We start from the raw sequence: 22200 nt of genomic DNA on the forward strand, positions 1-22200 counted from the left end.
AGGTGAAGGAGGGGACGAATAAAATTTGGTTAATAGATACAAAAATACAGTCAAGATTAAAAAAAAAATTGTAGTGTTTGTTACCAAAATAGGGTGATTATATTTTACAATAATATAGTATATTTCTAAATAGTTAAGATAAAATATTTGGAATGCTTTCTTTAATTTGTTAATTTACTAAAACTGTAAAATGAAAATGATCATTAACGTTATCTAAATGTTAGAGGTGATGGATTACCTTGATTTGATCATAACACATTGTATGCATATATCAAAATATGACATGTATCCCATACATTTCATGGATCAACTATCATGTATCAACAAAACACTTCCTAAAAATACACATACTATAACTTTTTTGTAGGGGGGGACCCACTGGACTTAGAAGTGAGGTCAACTAACACTTTGAAAAAAAATTTCACTGTGCCAGAAGTTTTCTTTTTCTTTAAACCCTAGCATATCTTGTTACCTATTACAGTTCTTTTAAAAAAATTCTCCAATAAAAAAGAAACATGAACAACTATTTTATGTTTATTTCATTTGGTTAATACCTACAAATGTGTATATGGGGAAATAATATAAGTGAGAGAGGCCATTTGATTACTAGACTGTCTAAAATGCCAAGAGTGGTCTCTGGATGGTTGTGTACAGATTGGCCAACCAACAACAGCAAGCTTCGGTCCTGAACAGAGGGTAGCATCAACCCAAAAGAGGCAGCAATGTTGTACACCTTTGGTGTATCTGCAAAGCTGTGCAACAGCCCAGAAGTGACATGCTTTTTAAATCCAGATATAGATAGTATATGAGCCAGTGACATCCCTAGTAAGAATTCAAGCAGAAGTATAAATAAAACCTAGAATATGTACATGGGTTCTCAGTCATGTTAACCAAATAATGACAATTTTTTTCTTTATTTTGTGCCATGTAGAAAGTAATCTTCTAAAAACTATTTGAACTCTTTGTGTGTACATGGTGATCTTTGTCATTTCTATGACATAATAAAAATGAAACTAAAACACAATTTGTCAAAATTTGAGTATAGCACAGGTAAAACAAATAACAAGTAAAATCTATAAAACTTTTGTCATTTATCTTTACATATTTTGCATTCAAATACCAGATGGTAGATGCCAGATTAAAAAAAAAGAAAACATGCAGATGAATTCCTCTTATTCAGTTACAAAGTCTGCTGATCTAATTCGGATCTCTGAAATGCAGTTAACTTAAGGAGAGAAAATGCATGTTTCTGTTGGAGATAACACCTCAGTGTAAACAAGCCTTAGTTCATTTTTCAATGGTCAATCAAATAAGTCAACACAAATAAAATGACCAGTTATGAAAACCTTTCTCATTTTTATAGGAAGAATCATGATGATGCATTTTGTAATCATAATGGAAAGGCACTAAGTCAGTTGAGGATAGATCAAGCTTGTAGAAATGTAAAGAAATCATGTCCTTGAGGCAACAAATGGACGGAGCTGGAGACCATAATCCTAAGCAAATTAATGCCAGAACAGAGAACTAACACTGCACATTTTCACATATAAGTGAGAGCTAAGCATTAAGCATACATGCACATAAATATGGGAACAATAGACCCTGAAGACTACTAGACAGTGGGTGGGCTAAAAAAGCTACCATTGGGTTCTATGCTTACTACGAGGGAGACTGGATTCATACTCCAAACCTCAGCATCATGCAATATTCCCACGTACCAAATCTGTACATATACTCCCTGTATCTAAAATAAATTTGATTTTTTTTAAAGTAAAGAAACCAACTGGTAGAAAATGCAAAAATTTGACAAGGTAAATACCAATTTACTTTTACCAAGCAGAAGCAGAAAGAAGTCCTTAACTGAGTTTTTGCTTATATAAAAGCTTAAAAAGTAGCCAATTCTTAAAAAAATGACAGATATTCTCAATGGGTTTATCGAGTAGTTGCATAGAAAGAGATTAGTAGATGTAAAGAAATAATACTTCCAACCTCCAAGATATTCATAAGCTCTATTTTTCAAGTATTGAGTCAGCACAGAATTTATTTTTATTTTTTATTTAATTTATTAAAAGTATAGAGATAAAATTATCATTATCATTTTATGACTATTGTATTATTTTTAAGAACTTGGAATTATTTTATATGTATCTTTTATCACAAACACATTTTATAATGAGTCTCATTATTCCAATTGCGGCTTTCTTACTCTCTCTTCTCTCTCTTCGTCCAATCAAAGTTATTGTGCTGATATGCATGCATCCTACACTTTATTTTCTTATATATGCATCTATTCATATATGTATATATGGCCACATATCATTTTAATCTTATGCAAATAAAATTATATTGCATATATGTTTCTACTTTTAACTTTCTCATTCAGTAATACATCTAGAAGTTCATTTCAAAATTTTTTATCTCATTCTCTACATATGCATATATAATTATGAAAGTATATGTATTTATACACTTAAATAGTCAAATATGTCTCACATTTTTAAAAACATTCTTATTCTACTACTTATTCTTACATTTCTCTGAGCATGTTATGCTTGCCCTTGCCTCAGCTTACCTTGCTGGCTTTACCAGCAATGTCCTTTGCCTTTTTCTTTACGTGGTAAATTCATATTTATCCATCAAGAACCATTTCAAATATCATCTCTTATTTATAGATATATCTCACTATGTTCCTACAGCTAAAGGGGTAGCTTATGCTGCCATAACATTTGTTCAAGGTGCTATCATATACTATTATATAATCTATCATATCTGATATATAATTACCCATTTGAATGCCTTTGTCTAAGGTAGAAGCTTTCCTTAATGACAAGAATTGCATTTTATTCTTATTGTATCCCTAGTGTCTTTAACAGTTATATTTTTTATTTTATGGTAGACAGCATCTCTTTCATATTGGATATTTGAAATTTAATGACATTTAAATTGGACAAAATGTGATGGAAAAAGGAGAAAAAATACATTAGATATTTAACAAGATTGAAAAGTTGAGCAGGACCTCTTCAAGGAGAACTGCAAACCATTGCTACAGGAAATCAAATAGGACACAGACAAATGGAAAAACATTTCATGTTCATGGATAGGAAGAATCAATGTTGTGAAAATGACCATACTGCCCAAAGTAATTTGTGGATTTAATGCCATTCCCATTAAACTGCCATTGACATTCTCCACAGAATTAGAAAAAAAAAAAAAAACTATTTTAAAATTCATATGGAACCAAAAAAGTGACTGAATAGCTAAGACAACCATAAGCTAAAAGAACAAAGATGGAGGCATAACCCTATCTAACTTCAAACTGTACTACAAGGCTACAGTAACCAAAACAGCATGGTACTGGTACAAAAACAAGCACACAGACCAACGAAACAGAATAGAGAACTCAGAAATAAGATCACACACCTACAACCATCTGATCTTCAAAAAAATCTGACAAAAAACAAGCAATGGGGAAAGGATTTTCTATTTAATAAATGGTGCTGGGAGAAGTGACTAGCCATACGCAGAAAATTGAAATTTGACCCCTTCCTTATACCTTATACAAAAATTAACTCAAGATGGATTAAAGACTGAAATGTAAAACCTCAAACCATAAAAACCCTAGAAGAAAATCTAGGCAATACCATTCAGGCCATAGGCATAATGAAAATGCCAAAAACCGTTGCAACAAAAGCAAAAATTGACAAATTGGACCTAATTTAACTAAGAAGCTTCTGTACAGCAGAAGGAACAGACCACCTACAGAATGGGAGAAAATGTTTGTAATCACCATCTGACAAAGGTCCAATATCCAGAATCTACAAGGAACTTAAATAAATTTACAAGAAGAAAACAAACAACCTCATTAAAAAGTGGTCAAAAGACATGAACAGACATTTCTCAAAAAAAGACATACATGTGGCCAATAAACATGTGAAGAAAAGCTCAATATCACTGATCATTAGAGAAATGTAAATTAAAACCACAACTAGATACCATTCCACACCAGCCAGAATGACTATTAATAAAAAGTAAAAAAGAAACAACAGGTGCTGGCAAGTTTGTGGAAGAAATGGAATGCCATTACACTGTTGGTGGGAGTGTAAATTAGTTCAATCATTGTGGAAGACAGCGTGGTGATTCCTCAAAAACCTAGAGGCAGAAATACCATTTGACCCAGGAATCTCATTGGTGGGTATGTACCAAAAGGAATATAAAACATTCTATTATAAAGATACATGCACCTATATGTTCATTGCAGCACTATTCACAATATAAATTAGACATTTAACTTGGACAAAATAAGATGCAAAGACATGGAATCAACCCAAATGTCCATCAGTGATAGACTGGATAAATAAAATATGGTACATATACACCAGAATATTATGCAGCCATAAAAAGTAATGAAATCATATCCTTCGAAGTGAACATGGATGGAGCTGGAAGTTGTTATCCTTAGCAAACTCATGTGAAACAGAAAACCAAACACTACATGTTCTTACTTATAAGTGGGAGCTGAATAATGAGAACACATGGACACACTGGAGGGAAGAACACATACTGGGCCCTGTCAGGGGATGGTGGTGGCGGGGAGGAACAGGAAGAATAGCTAATGAATGCTGGGCTTAATACCTAGGTGATGGAATAATCTGTGCAGCAAATCACCATGGCACATGCTTACCTGTGTAACAAACCTGCATATTCTGCACATGTGCCCTGGAACTCAAAAGTTGAGGGAAAAAATTAAAAAATAAAAAGTAAAATATATAAACCTTATGATATTAGTTGTGGTCTTGTAAATACAAAAAAAAAAAAGAAAACTATAAACTTAAAGTGAAATAAATTATATTAAAAACAAAAAAGTCATCAGGAGGAAAATTACAGATTATATATACTGCCATACTGTTTTGATGATTAAAGTAAATCATATTTATTTCAAAAATATGTAATATACAATGACTGAAATAGTTATCATCAATAAAGCCAGCACATAAGGCATGTCACAAGACTATACATATTTCTTATATATGAATAAACTCATCAACAAACTAAAAAAAATTTATATATTTTTTCTAATTAAAGTACTATTTATCCTGAAATACATTTAAGATATATTCAAATGCGATTACTTTTAGTGACATTTAAAATTGCATATTCTGGATACAATATAAATTATCTGACTATCATACTTTTGTTTGATGGTGATATCATTTATTTTCAGTTTATATGATAATGATATCTGCATGCCTTCAAGTCTTCCCTCACAATATATTCTTATTACTCAGATTATAAGATCAAGTGGTATTTTATTTTTTTATTAAAAAATATTGACTATAAGTGACCTGGACTCTGTGATTTGTAGAATTACTGTTCACATTTTATAGACACATTTCATATTAGAATTAATACTTTGTCCTATTCCAAAATGACAGATATTAATTATAAGCATCTTCATTTAGGGGAATATATTATAATACATAAATGAGACATACCATGTGCATTAAATAAATGACTGAACTAGCGTAAGGATGATAGGCTTTAATTAATTTAATTCGATAATAATATGAGTGTTCTATCATCTCATTTACGAAAAGGGCCCTTCAGCATAGACAGTGTTTTATATAATTTACTAACTTATTCACTGTTGCTTCCCTTTGTAAATAATGTTTGAATGTCAGACAAAATATATACCAGATTAATATTCTTGGGCATAAACCGATTTAGTCTCAGACAGAAGTTGATGATGAGATTCAAAGCATAGAAATAAGAGGGTCTAGAGTAGAGGGAAAAAAAGGGAAAGTATAAAGGCTATTTAATTGTGTTATGGATTTTCCCGTCTTTATCCAACCTTATTCAAATAATTGGCAAGACTCTGGTAATACTTATGACTCAGCTGGGACACAGATACCATTAATTTTGCCTGACAATCCTGTCTTGTGTCCATTTCCCAGCACATATTTATCACAGAGCAGTCCTGCCGCATCAGCTACAAACCTTTCAAATTAAAGGCTTTGTTTTTTATATACTTATTACCTGAAAAGTCAGATGAAAGGATTGTGCTATTGTGAGTATCTGGTTAACATATTTATCTGCAATTATTTCCCATCCACTGTACTTGAGGTTAAATATAAGTCATACATGCTAATAAGTCCACTCAATAGCAGAATGGCCTTTCCTTTTATGTAAAATTATTATTTAAAAAAGTCAGTAGTAAAAAGTAAACACATAGATACTTCTCAAAAGAGACTCGTGCAAAGGCTGAAAATAAATTGAGCAAATGAAAAATTGCTCAAAATCTTTACTCATTGGAGAAATGTGAATTGGTTCTATAATGAGATGTTATTCGACTTCCAGGGTCATACCATTAAAAGAATACCTAATACCAAGGGCTGGTAAAGACATAGAATAACTGGGATTCTCAGATGCTGCTGGTGAGTATCTAAATTTATGTAAATACTTTAAAAACCATTTGGCAGTGTCTACTTACCATGAATATGTAGACACATGACAAAGAAATTCAATTTCTAGGTATATGCCTAACATAAATAAATGGTTCTGCCACCAAAAGATATGCTTTAAAAGTCTTCACTAATCAATAATCCCCATAATCTTTACTAATAGTAATCAAAAGAATGAAGTATTCCTATATGCAGTAACATGTACCACTCTGAAAGCCATAAGGTAGAGTAAAAATTATTTTATATATATATATATATATATATATATATATATATAGAGAGAGAGAGAGAGAGAGAGAGAGGGGAAAAAAGCCAGTTACACAATTTTACATGCTATATGTTTTTAGTTATATGAAAGTAAAGAACAGGCAAAACCCTTCTATGGTGATAGAAATTAGAATAGTAATTACCTTTGAGGGAGTATTAACCATAGGTTATGTTTGCTTAAACTTAGTTGTCCTAGTGGACAGAATATAATAATATAATAAATTAGCCAGGAACCTCTGAAGTATTTTCTCTTTGAGAAATCATGTAAAAATTAATCAGGGAAACAACTGAAATGACCTTCAGTAGGTGATGGATAAATGAGGTACGTCAAGACAGTGGAATATTATTCAGTGCTAAAAAGAAATGAGCTATCAACCCATGAGAAGTCATGGAGGATACTTAAATTATATTACTATGTGAAAGAAGCCAATCTGAAAAGGCCAGGTACATGATTCCAATTCTATGACATTCTGGAAAAGGCAAAACTAGAGAGAGAGTAAAAAGATCTGTGGTTTCCAGGTGATAGCAGGCAGAAATAGATAACAAAGAGAGTATAGAGAGTTTTTAGGTTGGTAAATTTACTGAGAATGATTCTGTCATGGTGGATACATGTCAATATACATTTATCCAAACCCATGGAATATACAATGTCAAGAGTGAACCCTAACAGAACTATGGACTCAGGGTGATAATGATGTATGTATTAGTGTAGGCTCATCAGTTGGGACAAATGTACCCCTAGTGGAGGAGGCTGATTACAGGGGAGGATGTACACGTGAGGGGGCAGGGTGAAAACGGGAAATCTCTGTTCCTTCTGCTCCATATTGCTGTGAACCAAAAACTACTCTACAAATAATGTTTATTAAAAAAAAAAAAAAAACCCACGCAACGGTTAAAGTTGACAAAGAAATATCCAGAGGATACAGTAACTGTGACTTCGTAAGCAGTTCAGAAGACATGAGATGCATGAGGCAAGAAACATAGATACTGCCTAAAGAATAGTGTTCAGATTCACAGGCTTGTTTTGTTTCTATGTCTTTGTTTTTGTTGTTACCGTTGGACACAGAGCTATTAATACAAACTCTCAATAATATTTAAATATAGAACTTAATACATACAGTCAAATGTCCTGGACAGATCTCTGGTTTTGTCCACATCTAATGATATGGATGATATAGTTATTAGCCAAAGATAATCAAATATTTAAAAGTCACTTGAGGACTAATTTGTTATTAGAGTTTCATCTTATGTTTCCTCTTTAAATACTAGCAGAAAGGCAGGACTCTGTTTTACACAAGCCTCCAGTTTTCCTTTAATCTGCTAATCCAAACTTAGCCTGAGAGAAATGTTATTTGGTAAAGAGGAATCTAGGAAGGTATCAATACCAGGGGAAAATAATGTTGAACCAAAAAGATAGGCTTATCATGGGCAGATAGGAGTCATAGAACCAGAATTTATAGTTTTACGTTTTTCTTTTGACATTTGGTTATCACACTACACATTTGATTTATATTCATATTAAGACTATGTGCTTGGCTGGGCGTGGTGGTTCATGCCTTTAATCCCAGCACTTGGGAGGCTGAGGCCAGCAGATCATGAGGTCAGGAGTTCAAGATCAGCCTGGCCAATACGGTGAAACCCCATCTCTACTAAAAATACAAAAATTAGCCGGGCATGTTTGCACGCCTATAGTCCCAGCAACTCGGGAGGCTGAGGCAGGAGATTCGCTTGAACCCGGGAAGCAGAGGTTGTAGTAAGCCAAGATTGCTCTACTGCACTCCAGCCTGGGTGACAGAGCAAGATTCTGTCTCAAATAAAAAAAAAGAAAAAAAAAATACTGTGTGTTAAATCCGATACAATGGCATAAACTGATTTTTACAAATCATTTCATGTTTTATAGTTTTTTTCATTCATCTTCGTATCATCAGCAATTTCATATGTTAAATCTTAGTAAGATAGATTTGCTTTTCTGTTTTACTTTTCAACTTTTAATATTTATTAGTTTCCTTTGCACTTAAAAAAATTACACCTATATAATTAAGTGGCATGATCACAAGGCTTGTGACTGGAAAATGATGTTTGAAGTTTCAACATCATTCCTTGCACTGTTAAGCAGTCTTGACCTTCCAAGTTGGTTGAAATCATTAACCTTTTTCTCAACTTGTTTTTGACAATGTTTAAGCCCTTTTAACTATCTGATGATTTTAATATATATTTGCTAGTTCAGCAAACCAGTTCTTCTCGGATCCTTTCTCTGCCTGGCTGTGCTATACAAGCCTGACACCGAAATGTTTTTCTGAACAAATCTCCACAGAATGTGTGTAGCATAAACTTTCTTCCAACCTGAAATTGTTTGATGCCACAGTTTCATTTCTCTCTGAAATCAACACAAACGGAAATGACGTGTCTGCTTCTAAAATGTCTTTTGAAGAAAATTATAAGTCGTACAGTCACCAGCTTTACATTATTTGAAATAATTCTATTAAAAAGGAAAGTGATAAAGTATTTAATGATTAAAATAAAAAAGTTACAAATCTCAGATTTTTAAAGTCTAAAATTTCAAAGCAGTATTATTTATAAGAGGAAAATGAAGGAAAGAAAAAGAATCTCAATGACAGAATTGCTAGTTCATAGAGCCTCTGAACATACTGATTTGAAAATTGTGTTTTTGTTTAATGAAATTCTGAGGTGTATGTGTGTGTATGTGTGTGTACATTTCATCAGTTTCATTTTTATAAAATTCTAATCTCGTCTTCAAAATAATATTTCAATCTTATTTAAAATTAGGTGTCATTAGTTAAAACCTCAAGATGTCTTTTCTCTATTAAAACTTTGTGTTTCACTACTTGAGTTTTATCATTAAGACTCAGATTGTTTTCCTGTGTGTGTTTAGAAATACTGTGGTCATATCAAGATAAACATCAGCAGCAGGGGCCTGTTTTCTTGTCATTCAAATGAAACATATTGTTTAATATTCAAAATAATGTTGATTTAGGGAATAAAATGGAAGCAATATGAAAGAGACACCTTAGGAGTCTTATAAGTAGATTTCAACTCTTGAGGGAAGGATCACGGACAATAGCTGAGGATAAAACATCTTTTGGCCAGTGACAGTGCAGCAGTAGTTCTAGTTAGCTGCTGGCAGGAACCTACCTTAACAAATATTATCATGCCTCACTCTATACCCTACCCAATTTTTCTCCATTACTACCATTAATTAAATCTTAGCTTAATATTTCCTCTAATTCAATAAACGGCAGTGCCAAGAAGTAGTTTGAAGATGGGGTCTTAACCCACCCTCTTCAGAGGCTGACAAAGACCTCCCTCGTGGTATAAAATTGAAATTAATGAACTATATTTTCTAAATATAGTTTTCAAACAATTTTCTTTTTCTGCCCCCAAATCCCACTTTCATACTCCTAAAAATCTACTATGAAGAAATCTTAGCCCTATTTATTGAGTTGTAATTTCTATTCAAGTTCTGTGATGCCAATGAGCATTCCAGAAATTCTGCATAGGAGGGATTTTAGAAATGGCAATCTTAAGAGAGTGTGGAAAGGAGGTAAAATAGGAAAGAGAGTGAAGGGCAGAAAATTATATGCAGACTACTTTTTGTGTGTGTGTGTGACACAGTCTCGCTGTGTCCCAGGCTGGAGTGCAATGATGCAATCTCGGCTCACCGCAACCTCTGCCTCCCGGGCTCAAGCCAATCTCCTGCTTCAGCCTCCCGAGTAGCGGGGATTACAGGCGTTCACCACCATGCCCAGCAAAGTTTTGTATTTTTAGTAGATACAGGTCTTCACCATGTTGGACCGGGGACGGTGGTTCACACCTGTAATCCCAGCACTTTGGGAGGCCAAGGCAGATGGATCACGAGGTCAGGAGTTGTGGACTACATTTTTATTTCTCTTTACCTAATGTTGAGAAAATGTTATGCATTTGTAGTAATTATAAAAAATGCAGAAAACACTTAATTGAAGAAAAAAAGGCTTGTTTTGTTTTAATCTGTGATGCATATAATTATATCTTCAGTGCCTGCTCAGAAAATTACTTTCAGCCTCTTGCCCTGTCTACAAATGGTTGAAATCTAAAGACATTATTTTTAACATTTTTCTCAAGAGTTGAGATTTAATTTACAAATTTTTAATCATAATCCAAATTTTTTTCCTGGAAGTTCATATTTTAGGTTTTATATTTATGTCTATGACTCACTTTGAGGTAAGTTTTCTGTATAGCATGAGGTATTCAACAAAGGTCATAATTTTTTTTGCAGATTGATGTCAAGTTGTTTCAGGAAAATTTGTTGAAAATAATATTTTTTTCTACTGAAATGTCTTCGCATCTTTGTAATGAATTATATGGCAATATATATATGTTCTATTTCTGGACTCCCTACTCTTTTCAGTTGATATATTTGCCCATCTTTTAGGTAAGAACACCATCATGATTACTGAAGATGTAAAATGTCTTAAAATATAGATGAGGTGAATCTTCTAATTTTGTTCTTTTAAAAGTTTTTTTTTTTTTTTCTACTCTGTGTCCTTTGTCTTTCCAAATTAATTTTGGAATCAGTTAGCTAATTTCCACAAATAATCCTGAGATTTTAATAGGCACTGTGTTGATTTATAAGTAAATTTTGGGAGAATTGACATCTTATTTTCAGTAAGTATTTTAACCCATGAACATGGTATACCTCTTTTTTAAATTTAGGTATTTAAAAACTTTTTCTCAGAAATATGTTTTAGTTTTTGGTGTAAGTTTCTTTTACAATTTGTGTCACATTCGTCCCTAAATATTTCATGTTCTTATGTTATTAAAACAGTTTTTAAACGTTATTATTTTAAATTTCTAATACTTCTTGCTGATACTCAAATTTATTTTTGTATATTGATCTTGCAACAGAACACTTACTAAACTCACTTATTAGTTATAATTTTTTAACAGATTCTTCAGTTTTTCTACATAAACAAGGCAGTTTTTGAATAAAGACAGCTTTATGTCTTTCTTTTCCATTTGGGTGCTTTTCCTTTCCTTTTTCTTTTTCCTTGTCTTACTATATTGGCTCTAACCTCCACTACAATGCTGAATAGAAGTGATGAGAGAGGACATTCTTGCTTCTCATTAATCATCAGGAAAAAAACCTAGGCTTTCACCATCATGTATGTAAGTACTCGAATACCAAAATCTAAATTATGACACCATTGTCTTCTGCATTCCATTTTTCTGTACATGTGATACTGTTAATTTTATGTATGTATGTATGTATGTATGTATGTATTTATTTATTTATTTTTGAGACAGAGTTTTGTTCTTGTCGCCCAGCCTGGAGTGCGATGACACAATCTTGACTCATTGCAACCTCTACCACCTGGGTTCAAGTGATTCTCCTGCCTCAGCCTCCTGAGTAGCTGGAATTACAGGTGCCCGCCATCACACCCAGATAATTTTTGTATTTTTAGTAGATGGGGTTTCACCATGTTCACCAGGCCAGTCTTGAGTTCCTGACCTCAGGTGATCTGCTCGCCTAGCCTCCCAAAGTGCTAGTTACAGGCATGACCCACCATGCCCAGTCTATTAATCTTATTTTGATACTTTGAAGTAAATGTGCCTTTGCTCTCTGAGTGTATTTTTATTTCGCTTTGTCTTTAGTTTTAAGTAATTTTATTATAATTTACGTGGCTGTTTTTTCTATAGTATGTACTACATTTATGTTCATAGAGTTCATGAATCTGGAACTTAATGTTTTCTCTCTGTTTCAGAAAATTCTAAGCTACTAGCTTTTAAAATTTTGTATCTTTCATATTCTCTCTCTTAACCTTGATTACATTTTCTGATTTATGTTTTGCTTTTTTAATATACCCTTTTTTTCCCTGACATATGGGTTGATCTTCCTTTGTTAACATCTCTTATTCACTCATTGTTTTCTTCCATTCTTCTAATAATTATTGGTGTTATATTTTGAAGTGCAAGAAGTGAAAATGCCCCCTTTTTATATTAAGATTGTAAAATATAATCAGAATTTAGTCGATGCAAATTTTAAGGGTTTTGCATTGCCTTTGATTCTTTTACATTGGTTTATACTGTATCAGTCCATTTTCTATGTAAAGTTAATTGGTGGGAAAATAAAAGTTTGGTTTAATATCATCCAGGTTAGTTGAAAATTTGAGAAAAAAATAGACTTCAATACTTAGGTAGTCAAAATATTGGGTATTTTTCTTTCTACAGTATGCCTTTTAAACTGCAGTAATCAAAACAAAAATTGTGTTTTATTTTGTGTAAAATATTGTATTCATTGTTTTAATCAGTAAACACTTATTTAACACCTAATTTGTGTCAGCATACACAATACACATTCTCTCACGTTAAGGAATGTGAAGACTATGGGATGATAGAGGGACATTAAGAGAAAATTGTAGGATAGTAGAGGATAATTAATACAGTCTGAAATACGGTTTATCTCATTTAGTCCTTACCAAACACATATTTGACTGGAAGGGGGATTACTATGATCAATTTTTTTAAAAATTTCAATAAGACAGAATGTTAGGTGATTTATGGATTTCCACTAGAGCAAGAAATCAATGCGGGAATTTTGATACTAGACCAAGTTATCTTTATTCCACTTGAAAAATAGCAGAAACAATTCATATTTATGGTCTGTCATCTTCAGATGTCACCCAGTACTTTAAGACTTTTAAACTGAAATGTGAAAATCAGGTTTGAAAGTAAATTAATAGAGGCTAATTATATTATTCTAGTACATCTTGGAAGGGCATTCACTTCTTTAAATCCATGTATAATGGATTAACTTTATATGTGATGATGCTTGTAACAAAAATCTTAAAAATTTGGCTCTTTTTATGGCTAAATAAGTAACTTTAAAGTTAATTTCAAAAGTCATATGAATAAATAAATGTTTTAACATACAATTTACATTTGAAGAACTAAATAATCATAATTGATATTTTTTGTGGATAGAGTGTTGGTTGATATTCCAGGAATATGGATTAAGTTAAATGTTAAACCTTCAATCAAAATTGGAATGGGCTTATTATCTAAGATCATATACATTCATAGACTTAAAAATAGCAGTTTAATAATTTCAACTGTTGATTGCAAAGTAAAATCATAACAATATAAGTTCCATAGACTTATCAATATTTTCATTGATTTTTTTTTACTTTCTTTATATAGTGTTAATTTTTAGCCTAATACACCTTGTTTCACATGATGTGTACTCAGAAAATATTTCTTAAATATTAGAAAGAGAAGAGCAGCCCCTGACATCCAAGAGTTGTCCTGACAATATCAGCCAGGACTTGATTTTGCTTTGAGCTGGCATGGCCCTCACAGCTAGGCCTTGGTATTCTGTTGAACATAAACTATGGTCCAGAATATCAGTATCAAACAAGGCCACTTTGTGGCTATGAAGGATTAAGGCAAAATCAAGACAACGTAACCGTGTCTGAACCCAGAAAAAAACATTAAAACCACAAAAATAATCAAGTTTATCCCCTTGCTGGATAATAGGAGTGATTCATGCTTCTTTACAATTATGGCTTTACCTTTGGTCTAGTCTTCCTTCCTTCTAGATTTATTCTAAGATTTATTAAGATACCCAATTGTACTGTTTTCTCTGCTTCCTGACAAGGTTCAATTCAGAGCAAAGCCTCACTTCCTCAAATCATTAGTAAAATCTCCCAGTAGAAGCACAAATCATATAGCATGTCTTTCCTAATACACTTTTACTGAGACATACCATTTTCCCCGATATTGTATGGTATCCCTTTGCAATAAGAAGCAATAAATTCCACTTATTAAACTACAGGTGTGTTCTGGGTGTTATTTTGCTTAGCTGCAGAAAACTAATAAAATGTGATTTTTAGGTACTAAACATTGGCATGTATTTACTGATGCTCCCATTTTCTCTTCATTTTCTTATCTCCCTTCCTCCTTGTTTCTCTCTGTCTCTCTCAATCCATCTACCTCAACATACTCATGTAAACAAACAATACAACCAGCATTCAATTTTGCATAAAAGTAGACTTCTAAAAATGTTCACAACTCTACCCACTCTGTCATAGAACTACTAATTTTAAATATAACTATGTGCTTTAAGAGAAAGATCAATAGTATTAACTTATAAACAGTGATGTCTTGTTAATGAATGTCTTCAGTTTGATTAAGTATTGCCAATTGCAACTCATTTGTAAAAAGTAAATGGTAACTTATGGACATCTGGCTCCAAAGGTCAGTCACAGCAATTGTTCATAAACAGGTACATGATGTCAGTCAGGAACTATGCTTCAGTGTGAAATAAGCATGCAATTACTCATTTAAAAGCAATGACACAAAGACAAAAGGGATGCCACCTCACATACGTATGTCCTGAGGAGAAAAGTGAGAGCAGTTGATAAGAGTTGGCACTTTGAACTAAGATCTCATGTGTGGTGATTATTGTCATTTGTGAATACAATTTATAGAACTGTTTTTTTTTTTCTCTCTCTCTCTTTCTCCACTTCCCTGTATCACTCCCCCTCCATTCCTACTTTTGATTTGTCACTTGTGCAATACTTTTTGGTATATATAGCAAAAGTTGAGAGTAAAATATACTGAAGTGTCTATCCAAGCATGTTGATAATTTTTAGAAAACATGAGAAATATTTCTAACTAAATTATTTCACAATGCAACTAAAAATAAATGATTAAATTTGTCATCTGAAACTATTTCATAAAGAAGAAAGTTGTTGTCGATAACTTTTCCCCCCAAATACGTTAATTGGATAATGAATAAAGCTTATTACTTCAAACAGCCATACCATTTTACTAAAGTTAATTTGAAAATGAAAAGCAGTCTTTGGTGATAAATCATTCATTCCATATGATGAATGCTCTCTGATGTGGAATCTTCCTTCTTGTTCAGCTTAAATATAAACAATCATGTTAGTGTACACTTTCACATAATGTCTTACTCAAAAGTTATTTCTCCTTTTTTTTTTTTTTTTTTGTACAACTGAGAAAATGGCTTGCCAGTAAAGACCTAGGTAAAATGTGCCACAATGGAAAATAATCTAGTTTATGTATGCATTTTTCCTAAAGGCCTATGTTTGTCTGGAAATTCTCTGTGGAAGAATGTGCTATTTTTTCCAGTGATTTCTATTTATCATTGAGCTGTGGGACACCATTGGCAATTTAGAGAAGACTAATGTCCTACAGGTTAGAGACCAACAGCAGGAGTTGCTCCCATAAAGACAAATGTTCTAAAGATTTATCTGTTTACCTACATAATTTTTTCCTCTTTAAGATACCTAGGGATTGTTGTGCATCATTTGGCACTGATTTGTAAGATACTGTTGTCAGGAGAGAAAAAAAAAGAATGTTAAATTTGTCTCATAGAAAATACCTCATTTTCTAGACATTTAGAGAGCAGTAGAACTTTTTTTTCTTGGTTGTGCATCTCAAAATGATACCACTAAAAGCTAATTATCTTTGAGAATCTAAGTAAACACATTAATGACTTTATTCTGGATTTGCCATTGAGAAAACATCAGGCTTGATATTAATGGAGACAAGAGGCAGAGAAATTCCATGTTGACAGGGGCAAGTCCCTGGCAAAGCCCCATCTTTAAGCCAAAGGTAGCCTGAAACTTGCAGCCCAAAGTGAGAACTTCTACTCTTGTTTGCCCACTCTCTACCAGTTGATTATTTCAGAATAATGTCTTTTTACCAATTGAATGTTGACTTTTCCAAAACTACCTATGGGCTGCCCTGCGCCACCATCCCATGCCTATAAAGACCTGAGACTCAGCCAGTAGTGAGGAGAAGCGGCTGGACGTTGAATAGAGGCAACTTGACTTTAGAGATGAGGGCTGGATGTCAGAGAAAGGCAATTTGACTTTGGAGGGAGAGAGGGAAAGAGCCTCTGAAGCCCTTGACTCCAGGGTAGACTGACCCACCCTTCCTGTCCCCTTTTCAACTCCCCTCTCCAATGAGAGCCACTTTCATGGCTCAATAAAATTCTCCATATTCGCTATCCTTCAATTGGTTCATATGACCTCATTCTTATTGGGCACTAGACAAGAATTCAGAACCCACCAAGTGTGAGTACCCAAAAAGACTGTCACACTGGCCCTTTGCCCTCACTGGGGGAGAGCAGTCACCACACACGAAGAGGCAGGGGGCTCACTGAGCTGATAACACACTGCAGTTTGTGGACCGTGGAACTAGGAAAGCATAGTAACATGCCCTCTGTGGTCTTGGGATTGCAGGCACCCCAACCTGGACACCACTGTAAGGTCTGCATGAAGTTTGCTCCTGCTGGTGCCAATGTGGCTAGCTGCATCCCACATTCTCTTGCCTTCATATTCCCTCCCATGAAGGATGGGGTGCAACAGGCCTTAGTAACGGAGTTTGCTCCTGCTGGTGCAGAAGCAGCTGGCTGGTTCCCACACTCGTTCCCTTGCATGCTCCCTCCCCTGCATGCTCCCTCCCCTGCATGCTCCCTCCCCTGCATGCTCCCTCCCTTGCATGCTCCCTCCCCTGCATGCTCCCTCCCTTGCATGCTCCCTCCCCTGCATGCTCCCTCCCCTGCATGCTCCCTCCCTTGCATGCTCCCTCCCTTGAGGGGTCAGGCACCACAGGCTGAGTACGTGGGGCACCCCTCTCATGAATCCCACAAAGTGGTCAAGAAAATAGATTGTATCAATATCATTTCAGTACTAACTTAAAACTTGAAAATCCTTTACTTTTTATATACGTAAAAATAACTCATATTGAAATAGATACTATATAAAATTAAGAGTGTTTTTGAAAATCAGTTATATGAATTGACATGAAATACACTAGGCCTTTTAAAGAAAATCATGTTATAAATAATTGGCACAAATTATAAATAATTTACCCTCTCACTTCCAAAGGAAATACATAATTATTAAAACTATTTAAATACTTTCTGTCATTGCATCTACTTAAATACATGTGATGTGTCATATTGCAACATCAATACTTGCATTTTAAGAAAAAGTCACATTGAAGCCGGGTGCGGTGGCTCACGTCTGTAATCCCAGCACTTTGGGAGGCCGAGGTGAGTGGATCACGAGGTCAGGAGATTGAGACCACGGTGAAACCCCATCTCTACTAAAAATACAAAAAATTAGCCAGGCGCGGTGGCAGGTGCCTGTAGTCCCAGCTACTCGGGAGGCTGAGGCAGGAGAATGGCATGAACCCAGGAGGTGGAGCTTGCAGTGAGTCAAGATGGCGCCACTGCACTCCAGCCTGGGCAGCCACAGAGCAAGACTCCATCTTATCAGGGAAAACTAGCCCCCACTATTTCACACAGGTTCTTTTCTATTTCCCTAAGTGTCAGCCGGTCTGAGAAACAAAGGGAAAGAGTACAAAAGAGAGAAATTTTAAAGCTGGGTGTCCGGGAAAGACATTACATGTCAGCAGGTTCTGTGATGCCCCCCAAGCCATAAAACCAACAAGTTTTTATTAGTGATTTTCAAAAGGGGAGGGAGTGTACAAATAGGGTGTGGGTCACAGAGATCACATGCTTTAAGGGCAACAAAAGATCACAAGGCAGAAGGTCAGGGTGAAACTAGAATCACTAATGAACTTCCACGTCTCGCTGTGCAGGCATTGTCAGGGTTCAAGAGCGGAGAACCAGTCTGACTAGAATTTGCCAGCCTGGAATTTCCTACTCCTAGCAAGCCTGGGGGTGCTGCAGGAGGCTAGGGCCTGTTTCATCCCTATCTACATCTGCATAAAGGCAGACACTCAGGGCGGCCATTTCAGAGGCCTCCCCTGGGAATTCATTCTTTTCCCAGGGTTGTTAATTATTAATATTCCTTACTGGGGAAAGAATTCAGTGATACTTCTCTTACCCGTTTTCGGTAATAAGAGAAATATGGCTCTGTCCTGACTGGCCCACAGGCAGCCAGACTTTAAGGTTATCTCCCTTGTTCCCTGAAAACCGCTGTTATCCTGTTCTTAAGGTTCCCAGATTTCATATTGTTCAAACACACATGCTCTACAAACAATTTGTTGTGCAGTTAAAGCAATCATCACAAGGTCCTGAGGTGACATTCATCCTCAGCTTACGAAGATGATGGGATTAAGAGATTAAAGTAATGACAGGCATAGGAAATCACAAGAGTATTGATTGGGGAAGTGATAAATGTCCATGAAATCTTCACAATTTATGTTCTTCTGTCATGGCTTCAGCCGGTCCCTCTGTTCAGGGTCCCTGACTTCCCACAACACCATCTCAAAAAAAAAAAAAAAAAAAAAAATCACATTGAAATTAGTAGAGTTTAATACTGAGATATCACTATGTGCCAGGAATAGTGGTTATGGCTCCTTTGCTCCTCATAGAAATAATGTTGGCTGGGTGTGGTAGATCACACCTGTAATCCCAGTACTTCAGAAGGCTGAGGCAGGCAGATCACTTGAGATCAGGAGTTCAAGACCAGCCTGACCAACGTGCTAAAACTCTATCTGCCAAAAATACAAAAAATAGCCAGACCTGGTGGTGAGTGCCTGCAGTCCCAACTACTTGGGAGGCTGAAGCAAGAGAATTGCTTGGACCCGGGAGATGGAGGTTGCAGTGAGCCAAGATTGCCACTCTACTCCAGCCTGGATGACAAAGCAAGATCCTGTCTCAGAAAAATTAAAAACAAAAATAAAACAGTAATGTGAATAAGAATCTTTTCTTACCTTAGTGTTACAGATGAGGAACTAAGACATGGAAAATTGTTCATATATATAGTAAATGTAGTTCTTTAAAAATAATGTTATAAAACCTACAACTCTATAATCATTCCCTTCTAAAATAAAATAGGAAAGAGTAGAGCCTTTACATGGATTTAGTGCAGGGACTTCTCTAGTTTCATGTGTATATCTATTTTTTAGCCAATTAGCTATTATCTCCCTAATAAAAAGTGATCTATTTGATTGCTCCTATTTGGAAGATTACAACAGAGAATAAAGAAAAAATCCTCATAAAGAAATAATTTTTCTCCCTCTGCTCTCTTTAAGTCTCATCCTCTGAAGATTTTATTATGGAAAAGATGGCCTTTCCGTACTTGGATGACATCCCGACCAAGTGGGAAGTTGTTTACACATCCACATTCCTACCTCTGATGGCATATGTGAGGCATTTTATGCTCCATGGATGAAAGGCCTGCCGTGCACTGAAGGCAGCATCATTGTTATTACACCCAGGGCACTTGTTTAAAGATCTGTCTTTAAACAACAACTACAAGGCCCATTTAAATCTCACTTTAGTTATGAATATACTAGCAATTTAACTTGTGAATACCCAAATCACCAGTGTATTATTGGTAGGATATAGTTCTGATCCAATCTACACATATTATTACTGACATCTAAAAATAGTTCAAAGAGATGTGAAATTCGGTCAGTAGCAGATTAAATGAATCAAAAGAGACAATCATCAAGTAAAGAATCAAACACTGTAATTCAGTAAGACCCTTACACATCAGGAAAAATATAGATGAAATTATTTGCCTTGTATACTATAGTTACAATTGTAAACAGTATAAAAATAGTTCCTTGCACTCTAAAATAAAGATTTTAAGTTGAAATCCATCACAAAGGTTCAAAAAGTTCATGAAGTGAAATATAAGAAATAAACACTTGTGCTTTTTTTAAATGTTTGTTTTGTTTTCTGCTGGAGGGAATCTAGAGCTTTAATCAAATCTCGAAGGTAACTGTAACCTGAAATGTTTATATTCATGAATATAAATGGAGAATGTCCTCGTGACAATCATTACAATTTACTAGAATAGCAGTTGAAAATTAACATCCTTATGGATATCTAATCAAAAATATTTTTTGCATCTCTAGATTATTAAAAATTACCACATGCTTCTCTAACCCCAACTTGCCTATGTTAAATCATAACTGGAAAAACTGGAAATGGAAGCACATAGGAATATTTAACATTTTTTTATGTGTTCCTGTACAACTCAGGTTGTGATCTACTTGATAGTATGATTTGTATTCTTTTTGTCTACTTCTAACTCTCTATATCTCTACCTAGAACACTCTGGATAATAACTGTGCATTATCTATTATATGTCAGACATCAAGGACACAGTTATGAAGTAGCAACACAGACCCTGTTCACACTGGACACATAGCCTAGCATGAAAAAACAAACAATTTCCAAATAAAATTAAATGCAGTTGTAACAAATGACATAAAGGAGAAATATAAGATTTTATGCTGGTACATAATAGAGTCTTAACTATGCAAAGAGTGGAATGATCTCAGCATATGGGAATAAGTTTAGATAAGAAAGAACGTGGTTTAATGGACACTATATGTAAGCTCAAGTAACCTGAAAAATTGTTCAAATTCTCACCTAATTAATTTCAAATATATTTTTATTTATGCAATTACTATGTCAACCTATCATGCAATACCACCTTCCTGCTTGATGATGGACTCATCCACGATGTCTTCACCAGACTGTGTACTTCTTTGTGTTTGATTTCTAGAATATTGGAATTGTGATTACTATAATGACCTTCTATCTCTTTCAATATTCGTCTGTAAATATACTTACCTTCTTATTTTTCCTTCTTAATGTAATTTACATTTTACACTGTTGCTAAGAGACTGTAGTCAAGAGTATATCAAAATACTTTTTAATTAAATGAAGTCTCAAACTCGACCTACTGCCTCAAAATGAAAATAAATATGTACAAATGTAATGATTGACATTCCATATTTTGAAATGTTTAGATTTAATATTTCTGCTACTGTTCAGTGTTGAGAAGTTGGTTAAGACTCTACTGTCTTTATGAGTAAATTCCATGTTACAAAGGCCACAAAATGATATTATTGTTCTGAAATATACCTTTGCCCTGTTTGCATTTAAAAGGGTATGTTGGCACCGAAAACTTTTCTAAAAGCCTGGAGTATACTGTACAATATACCAAGATATTGTACATTTGTTACAGCTTTGGTATTTATAAATAATGAGACATTGAGACTGTTTTTGTGTTTCCAAAATGCAATTTACTAAACGAGTAATTTGGACATTGAAAAGAAGCTGTCACGCCAAAAACCTCTAAATAGAACAAAACCATAATAATACAATGTGTAGCTTTTCAAAGAACATTGAAATTATTAACAAAGGCCAGTGTGGTGGCTAATGCCTGTAATCCCAGCACTTTGGGAGGCTGAGGCAGGTGGATCACTTGAGGTCAACAGATCGAGACCAGCCTGGCCAATATGGTGAAACCCTGTCTCTATTAAAAATACCAAAATTAGCCAGGCTTGGTGGTGTACACCTGTAATCTCAGCTACTTGGGTGGCTGAGGCATGAAATTTGCTTGAATCCAGGAGGCGAAAGTTGCAATTAGCTGAAGGTTGCACTCCAGCCTGGGTGACAGAGCGAGACTCTGTCTCAACAACAACAACAAAAAAGAAAGAAAGAAGAAAGAAA

Source organism: Macaca nemestrina, chromosome 3, assembly GCF_043159975.1.
Source record: "Macaca nemestrina isolate mMacNem1 chromosome 3, mMacNem.hap1, whole genome shotgun sequence".
Taxonomy (NCBI): Eukaryota; Metazoa; Chordata; class Mammalia; order Primates; family Cercopithecidae; genus Macaca; species Macaca nemestrina.